This window comes from Carlito syrichta, unplaced genomic scaffold, assembly GCF_000164805.1.
Source record: "Carlito syrichta isolate Samal-C Ts95f unplaced genomic scaffold, Tarsius_syrichta-2.0.1 Scaffold305844, whole genome shotgun sequence".
Taxonomy (NCBI): domain Eukaryota; kingdom Metazoa; phylum Chordata; class Mammalia; order Primates; family Tarsiidae; genus Carlito; species Carlito syrichta.
In genome coordinates this window covers 124,901-133,747 of record NW_007249940.1, presented here as the reverse complement: position 1 = coordinate 133,747, position 8,847 = coordinate 124,901, and the positions used below count along the sequence as shown (strand labels likewise).

Here is an 8,847-nt window from a genome sequence, read left to right as displayed (position 1 = left end):
ACCTCTTTTCGTTCAACAGAGACTTCAGGATGGCGCCCTTCAAAGGCAATCTGCTTGGGGTCAGGAGGAGCAGACAGAGTACCCTTCCCTACCAAACTAGTCCCTCCTAGTCCCAGCTATCCTTCCCTACCTCTTATCACTCCCGCAACCCTGCCTCATTCCCCAGAGCCAAGCCCAGACAATGGCGGCTGCCCAGCTTGGAGGGAGGGGGAGCGAAGAGGCAGCAGGCCCAACCCACCAGCTTGAGAGCTTCATTTGACAGGGGAGGAGGCACATCTGGTTTGGGTTTTCAATTCAATTCAACAGTGATTTATTGTGGGCCTGCCAGCTGCAAAGGTTCTGGGTAGGCTAGGCAGTGAGAGATGCAAAGATAAGTAAAACATTGTCTGTTCCCTTAAAGAAGTTTTCTAGGTTGTAGGGGTGTGTAGACCCGAATGAGCAACTTTTATGCAGCAAGCCCCATGTTGAGTGGTTTGTATTGCTTTCATTATGTGTTTGCACCTTCCCAACAGGTTCTGCGATGGGAGTTGGGTAAACTATTATAACTGCAGTGTACACATGAGGAAACTGGGTCTCAGAGAGGAAGTGATTGGCCCAAGGTCACATAGTTAAGAAATGACCAAACCAGTCCTGGAACCTAGATATGTCTGGTTCCCAAGTCCACATTCTTTTTTTTTTTTTTTTTTTGAGCTGGAGTCGCCTAGGCTGAAATGCAGTGGCACACTCACGGTCACCCAGCTTCGACCGACCGGCTGGGCGCCGGCGATCCTTCCACCTCAGTCTTCCAAGTAACTGGAACTACAGGCGTGTGCTACCACGCCTGGCTAATTTTTGATTCATTGTAGAGCCGAGGTCTCGCCAAGTTGCCCAGGCTAGTATTGAAACCGTGGGCTCAGGCAATCCACTCGCCTCGGCCTCCCAAAGTGCTGGGATTACAGACTGAGCCACCGAGCCCAGTCACACATTCTTAGCCCAGTGCTGTGCTAAGTGGGCAGCAGATATTATTTCATCGGCAACTTCCAACATCCCATTGAGGCGGATGTTGTGAGTTCTTTTTCCAGAAGGGAAAACTGAGGTTGCCTTGGAAAGTGATGAGATTGGGGTTTGAAACTAGGTTATTCCAGTCCACCAGACTGTACCATCAAAGAGGTAGACATGGTGCCATGGGCCTCAGGGCCAAGAGCAATGAATTGGCCTAGGGATGGATGGCTTCATGCCAGGATGGCATTTGGATTTAACCTTGAAAGATGAGATGGGGTTTTGATAGGTAGAACTGGGGGAGAGAGCCTCCCAGTCAGAAGGGATATTGTGATCAACAACCCCAAGAGATGACTTGTGGAGCATTTTGATTGAGAGGCTGCAGGTTCATCCAGCGTGCAGGCAGAGTACCCTGGATGGAGAGTAACGATGGGAAGGAAACTGGATACCCCTGAGGGTCTTCCACGTTTTTTGTCAAGCTGAAGTTCTTATTTTTTTAATTAAGAGCAGGTACTCCACCCCAAAGGCTTTTCAAATGAAATTCTCATACAACAACCCACGAGCAAACACACTCGAGACTCTCACTGTGTACATACTACTGTGCTGAGAGCTGCAGTGAATGCAAAAGAAAACAGCTCAGTTCCTCAGGCCCCCGTGTGGTTGGGCAGACAAGATACACACGCTGGGAAAATCAGCAGCCAGAAAAGGCAGTTGTGATTAGGGCCAAATGAGTTTTCCCCACTGTTGGATTTCAGGGAGCATGAAGATGGGGGTGGGTGGGGAGGGGCTGCGAGGGGAACCCTCACCAAGAAAGTTTCGAGACATAGATGGAGAGGAAGGCAGGCAAGCTTAAGGCCGGGCTGGGCAACCAGTGTGGCTGGCATAAAGGGCTCCAGAGAGGCCTCCTTTCCCCAGACTGCCGCTGTCTGCATCCATGTCTTGACCACCTGAAATTTGCTAGGGAAGATGGGGTTGCAGAAGATCAGAAACAGTCTGTGGGAGTTAGGGAATGGAGCTGGGTACCTGATATTCCTGAACCTCCAATTTTCTACACTTAGCCTCAATTCCTGGCAGCTCCCCCAGCTGCTGAATTGTATGTGTATGTGTGAGCGGTATTTTAAATTAAGCAGTGAGTGCTTTCAGCTCATCATAAACATGCTAAAAAGCTTCAGCCACGGCCTCAGCCCACCCCCGCCCCTTACACACAGGCAGCAGCTGGGGCCACTCGACCCCACACTCTAATGTGCGTTGCCTATGACTCACCAACCCAAACGACTGTATGTTTCAGTCTCCCTGGTAGCTGATTCCTAGTTGTGGTGAAAAATCTCAGTCCGATTTGGAAGGCAAAAGGCCTCAGCCCCGCCCTACTGACTGAGCATTCTACAACATATGGAGCGCCTACTATGTGCAAGGCATTGTGGGTAAGTCCATTCATCTCTTTGGGTTTTCCATTTCCTCAACTTCAAAATGCATGTAATAATTCTGCCTGCTTTATCTCTCTACCAGGGCTCTATGTCTTAGCCACACTGGCTTTTCAATTTCTAGAACATCCCTGAAGTCTTTCCCTGCCCCAGGGTCTTTGCACATGCTTCTTCTTCTGCTTGGATTGTCTTTGCTCTTGCTTTTGGCATGAGAGGCTTCTTCTTAACCCTTTTCTGTCTCAATGTAAACGTTACCTCCTAAAGTGAGTCTTCTCTGATCACCCACGTTAGTTCCCTCCTGCCCCTTCCTAATATTCCTTTTATCAGTGATGCTTCCTTAATCCCACTTACCTCTCTCTCATTTATATTTGTCTGCTTATGGCATGTCTCTCCCACCAAAATATAAGCTCCAAGAGGACAGGGACTTTATCTGTGTCACTCTGTGATGTGTCCCTCTCATCTACAGTGGTGCTTGGCACATAGTAGGCTGACATAAGCAAAACCATCTGGGAAATATTTTCTCCTGAGGTTCTTGCCAGACATATGGTTGTTAAGGGAAAAATCATAGCAGAACTGTGTCATTCCATACAAAAAAAAAATCAGGCTAAAAGGGAGGAGTTTGTTGAAAACAGTTCTGTTTTAGAAACCAGTCCTTGGAGTCTCATCACCAGACACAGTCTTATGAAATTAAACAAAAGGAATAAAAAGCTAAGTTTTTATTGGGTGCTTACTATATGCCAGGAACTGTTCTAAGTGTTCTACACAGATTATCTCATTTAATCCTCATAATAACCCAATGACGTCAATGCTATTATTAGCTCCATTTAACAGATGAGGGAATTGAGGCTCTGAGATGTTAAGCAAAGTGCCCGAGGTCACACAGCTAGGGAAAGGCAGAATAAAAGTTGAACCCAAGGCCATATTAGTTCAAGTCCATGAACTAAATAATCTATGCCACCCGCAGGCCCCACACCACCCCCAGGCACGCTTCTACCACAGCACTGGTAATACCGCAGAGCAGGGGTTTGTTTAATTGTCTGTCCTTCCTACTAGACTGGGAGCTCTCAGGTGCAAGGGTGGGGTCTTCTTCAGTTTTACTTCCCTGTGCCTGGAATAGAGCTTGCTGTAGAATAGATACCAAGCAGTATCTGTTGAATGAACGAATGAGTGAGGGAGTGAGTGAATCCATGTTTATTTTTTCCAGCTTCGGGCTTAGGGGTTCATGTGTTTTTCCCTGGTAAAGCGTAGCGCTAGAGAAAAAGGTATTCTGGTGCAAGCGGTCCCTGTCACCGCAGGGGGACTGACTGGGAAAACCGAGGCAGTGTTCTACAGAGCAAGGCGCTTGAGCCAAAGGGTTTCATTTTGTCGTCAGTCTAAAAAGTAGCTGGACCTGTTTAGGACTTAAACAAACTTTCAGTGTTCCAATCCCATCTCAAATTCTTTGCAGAATGAGGCAGGGTGTGGGGAGGCAGAGAGGGGGGAGTTATAAATAAACAAATACCCACAAACCGGCTGGTTTTTTAAACAGAATTTGCTTCAATCAGTGCTGCGCCACATTTTCCCAACTGGCCTCCGTCATGAGAACAAGTGGGAACTTTCATACTGAATGGCTTGACTTTTTTTTCCGACCAGATGAATGGCAGGAGTTTTGGCTCAGGAGGCAGGTTTCCAGTCCTCAGCACACAGTTTGCTGCCCTACTGTGCCCCGTCCATCACACATAGCATCCTGCACAACATACCCAGTCATTGCATCTGCTGCTTCGGCCCTTGAAAATAAGTGGGTCATTGTTTTATTACACCAGTGAGAGAGCTGCAAGCCTGTTAAGATTATGTCATTGATATTTGCGTGAAAAGGCAATCATGATATGCTGGTCATTTAACACAGCTGGGAATGCAACTGTGTTGTCATTGTTTAAGGTTCTCATCCAGCCCCACCGACTTCGTTTCACTGTCCAGCCAGTGTAAACGGATCGCTCTGATGTGTGTCACCTTTGAAATGCTGTCTAGCCCCTCAAAGGACCAAGCAGGAGCTAACTCTTTACACACCCTTGGACTTTTCTGCTCGTAGGCCCGGCAGTCTGAAGGTGAGAGAGGCTTGCTTTTCATGCGTGTGGGAGTTGTACACCCTAGCGGCAAGATGTTGTAATACAGTGTCGTTTGTCCACTAACTGCTGATCAGAGCCAATGACAGTTTTGGCTTAAGAACAAACGAGAGCTAATGTTGTCTGTGGGGAAAGACTATGTAGACAAGTCACGTGTCACAGTTCTGTTGCGACTTCTATCGCGCCCTAATTTTTTTTTTTTAGAGATGAGGTCTCGCCAAGTTGCCTGGGGTGGTCTTGAACCCGCTGGCTCAGGCTGCCCTAAATTTAGTAGGACCTGTGCTTTCATTGTAGTTATCAGTGTGCTTAGGCAGAGGTCTCTGTTGATGAAATTCAAGCATATTTGCATTTATCAACAGGTATTAGTGATGACAGAACATGAGCATTGATTATAGAAGTGTAAGTAGAGCTCGAATTCATGTGCCAATTTGTCTATTGCAACTCATCGACCCTCTTTGCTCACTGGCTCGCAAGCTGGAGTTTTATGGCATGTGGCCATGAAGGTACTCTTCAAAGAAAAGGCACCTGGCCATTCCTCTTTTGGTCCAAGTCCTTGCCAAACCAGCTCTATGCCCTTGCGCTGGCAACCTTGAGGTGTGACAGGCAGAGCTGACCTGATAAAGGATTCAGTTCAAGGGAAGGAGTGGCTTAGATAAAAATCTCCGGATCCCAATCACTATGGCTATAAAGAATTCGGGTTCCTGAATTTTTCTTGGTAACTGACCCAAACTGCTTTGGCTTCTGGGTGCTGTGGTATTTGTGTCATTTCCAGTTCCTGGTTTTGATCTGTCTTTACCTTATGAGTGCACTTTTCCTTTCTGGAAAATGGGGCTCTTGCTGGGCTCAAGTGCAAGAACACACCCAGACCTGGCATAGTGCCTGGCACAGAGTAAGTGCTCAACAAATGTCTTTTCCTTTTCCCTGGCTAGGTTTCTTCTGGTTCTGTTCTCTGTAACTCCAGTATTGGCTCTGAACCAGGGCCTGTTCCTTCCCCTGACTAGCAAGTAAGGTTACCTGGCCCTCAGACAAGCTGGGCTCCCTTCTCTGGCAGCCTTTTGTTGTCCTTACCTGTCGCCATGTGGCACTCACTGTAACCACAGGCAGACCTCTGCCAACTGCTGACATTAACCTATTGAATTCTGGCAGAGAAGAATAAGTTTTCAGACAGGAATTTGCATGTCTGGGCCAGATACAAGACCAGGAGGCAAAGCCACATTTACCTGCCCTCCCCAATTGTGAGCAAATCACCCACATTCTGGTTAAAGCCAGATGTTTCACACCCATGACTGCAATGCCACACATCAAACAGTTGCTTACAAGGAACATAAAGTGGTTTTCACATCAGAAATGTAACCTGTAGGTCACTTCTCAAATTTCCTAAAAGCAGTCACCACACCTGGGTATTTTTCTCTTGAAGATGACAACTATGTTGGGTGTCTTGTAGGGACTTTAATTTGGAAGTCCTGGGAACACTTATATGTGCTTTCCAAGAGGGTCTCTGATTGTTTTAATTTGCAGGGAGTTAATATATTGGAAAAGATAAGAGATCTTCCCCAAGCTCACCTGCTCTTTGAAAATCTTATTTAGTTGCCTTGGCGAACAGCCAATCCAAACATTAAAAAAGAGACAGAGAATGTAGAAATCCTGAATGCTAGTCTCAGTGCATGCCCAAACAAGAACTGGGGGGGGGGACATAAAGAGGAGAAAAGACAGTTTTGGCAGTCTAGGCTGCAAGTTGATCCCACCTCATCATGTCCAGTCCCCCATCCCCCAACATTCATAAAGAGGAGAGAGGATGTGTAGTGACATTGTGACAGTAGACTTTTCTGCTAGGGTCAGTTGCTCAGGCTCTCTAGGCTGACAAGTCACACCAGGGTGAAGAGTGAAGGATCAGTCCAGTAACATCACTACCACGATCTGTTCTTAACCACTTTGACTCAGTTTTTCTGTTGTGTTTGTTGGTTATTGGTGCATTTGTTTCTACCCATTTAGGAGGAGAGTAGGAAAGGAGCTCACATGATTGGCTATTCCATATGTGTCAGGCCCTGTGTTCATCCTTTTCTATACTTAATCACAATCTGAGGGACGCTCTCAGGTCCAGCAACCATGTGGCTATGATCTGAAACAGCAGCTTTTTTCTATGCATTCAGTGGGAGTGGTTTGTTCTGATAGCTCTGATTTTCCAGTGTTTTCAACATTAGGTAACACATGGTAAGAGGCAGGTGGTTACATGTTGAGCCTGTTCTTGTTGGAAATTATCTCTTCCTCCTTCAGATCTCATGCAGATGCTAAAGAGTGTCTGGAGTTTCTTCCATGCCACTTCACTAAAAATACACATTCATTAATTCATCAGGTAGCTTTATCTGAGTGAGGTGCTGTGCTTTGGTACGCTTTATATGCCATACCTTATTTCATCCTCACTACAAAGCTCTGAGGTAGGTACTGTCATTACCTTACTTGTACAATGAAGAGACCGAGGCTCAGGAAGCATATTGCAAGATCACACAGTCAATAAGCAGGAAACTGGGATTCAAACCCAGCTTTGTCTGAATCAGTGACACTATTTTTCCTCCACATAGCATAGTTTAGGTCCCTCACAGTCCTTGAGAACAAAATTCACCCTTTGGGAAGTTTTCCTACTCCACTTTATGCTAATACCAGGGGTGCCAAAAAAAAAAAAAATATATATATGCATCTTAAGAGATGTTATCTATGTACTACTTTTAGTTAGCCATAATCAGAAGTGTCCGGACACTGAGCACCTCTTGAAATTGCAGAAGTCAAATGTGATTTGTATTCATCTTTTGTTATCAGTATATATTGAGTATTGCAATGTTAATACAGTTTTATCCTTTCTTAAAATGTGTATGCTTTTTTGGGCACTCTTCGTAGTTACTACTGCTGCTGCTGCTGCTACTACTATTACTGCTACTGCTCCTCCTCCCCCACCACCTCCTCTTCTTATTTATTTATTTATTTATTTATTGAGTTGGAGTCTCACTCTGTCGGTCAGACTGGAGTGCAGTCGCCGCTCCCAGCCACCGCAGCCTCGACCTGCTGGACTCTGGCGATCCTTCCGCCTCAGCCTTCCAGGTAGCCGGAATTACAGGTGCGCGCTACCACGCCCGGCTGATTTTTTAATTTTATTGTAGAGATGAGGTCTTGCCTGCCCAGGCGGGTCTCGAACCCGCGGGCTCAGGCAATCCACTCACCTCAGCCTCCCAAAGCACGGGATTACAGGCTGAGCCACCAACCCCGGCTCACCCAGTGTTCTTACTTTCCCTTTTCTGCAGCTGAAGCTCAGAGACATTAGATAATGTGCCCTAGGGCACACAGCTCTTCAGTGACCAGTTGTTTCTAGCTCCAGAATCCTGTTATAACCACTAAATTGTATCACCTCTCTTGCCTCCTGACTGAACTCCCAAGTCAAGTATTCTCTATTATGTTGCCTTAAAATGAAAATTAAAATCAAAGATGATCTTATTCAACTGAGCCAAGAAGATAAACATTAGAAATAGCAATTAGTAGGTGGAAATGTTGCCAGGAAGAGCTATACAAAAGTATAGAAAGGCACCCAAGGGAGTTAATGATGGGGACGAAGTGGCGGGGGTTGCATGTTAATGGATTGTTGGATACTGGCCAGCTCTTACCTTCCTCCTTCGTGTCCCTCTCCACAACTTCTCAGGCTTCTCTAGAAAGCACAACCCACCTAGAGACAGCCTGTACTGCCACAGGAGAGCACCAAGCCAGAAACGGCAGGCTTAGGGCTGTGGGGCTCTGGACTGGGAACCATAAATAACCGCTTTAATGAAAACCAGCTTTAGCCAAAAGTCTTGTCATTTCTTAAGAGGTTCTGTGCCTCTTATAATGACCTAGTTACTTGAGAAAGGTCTAGCTTAGCATAAACAACAACAATAATAACAATTGCCCTGTAGTGAGCACTTACTATGGGTCAGGGCCTGTGCTAAACACCGACTCATTCAATCCTCACACAGCCCTGCAGAAATGAGTACTATTATATGCCCCACTTTACAGAGCAGGCATTGGGCTCAGAGAGGGTAAGTCATTTGCCCAAGTTCATACAGCTGCTTGGAGCTGGAATTTGAAGTCTGAAACAACTAGTTTCAGAAACAGAGCTCTTAACATAGCTGAGCTCGGTGGCTCAGCCTGTAATCCCGCGCCTTTGGGAGGCTGAGGTGAGTGGATTGCCTGAGCCCGCGGGTTCGAGACCCGCCTGGGCAGCGAGACCTCATCTCTACAATAAATCAAAAAATCAGCTGGGCATGGTAGCGCATGCCTGTAATTCCGGCTACTTGGAAGGCTGAGGCGGAAGGATTGCCGGAGCG

General features: G+C 46.5%; 1 protein-coding gene across 1 annotated transcript in view; it reads left to right on the top strand.

Annotated features, from left to right (window-relative positions):
• Positions 1 to 2,263: 2,263 nt before the first annotated feature.
• RTL9 (retrotransposon Gag like 9) overlaps positions 2,264 to 8,847 on the top strand; it is a 39,820-nt gene continuing 33,236 nt past the window's right edge. The window contains exon 1 of the mRNA XM_008062819.2: positions 2,264 to 2,399. The gene's annotated coding sequence lies outside the window, so the exon portion shown is untranslated. The remainder of the gene's footprint in view (positions 2,400 to 8,847) is intronic.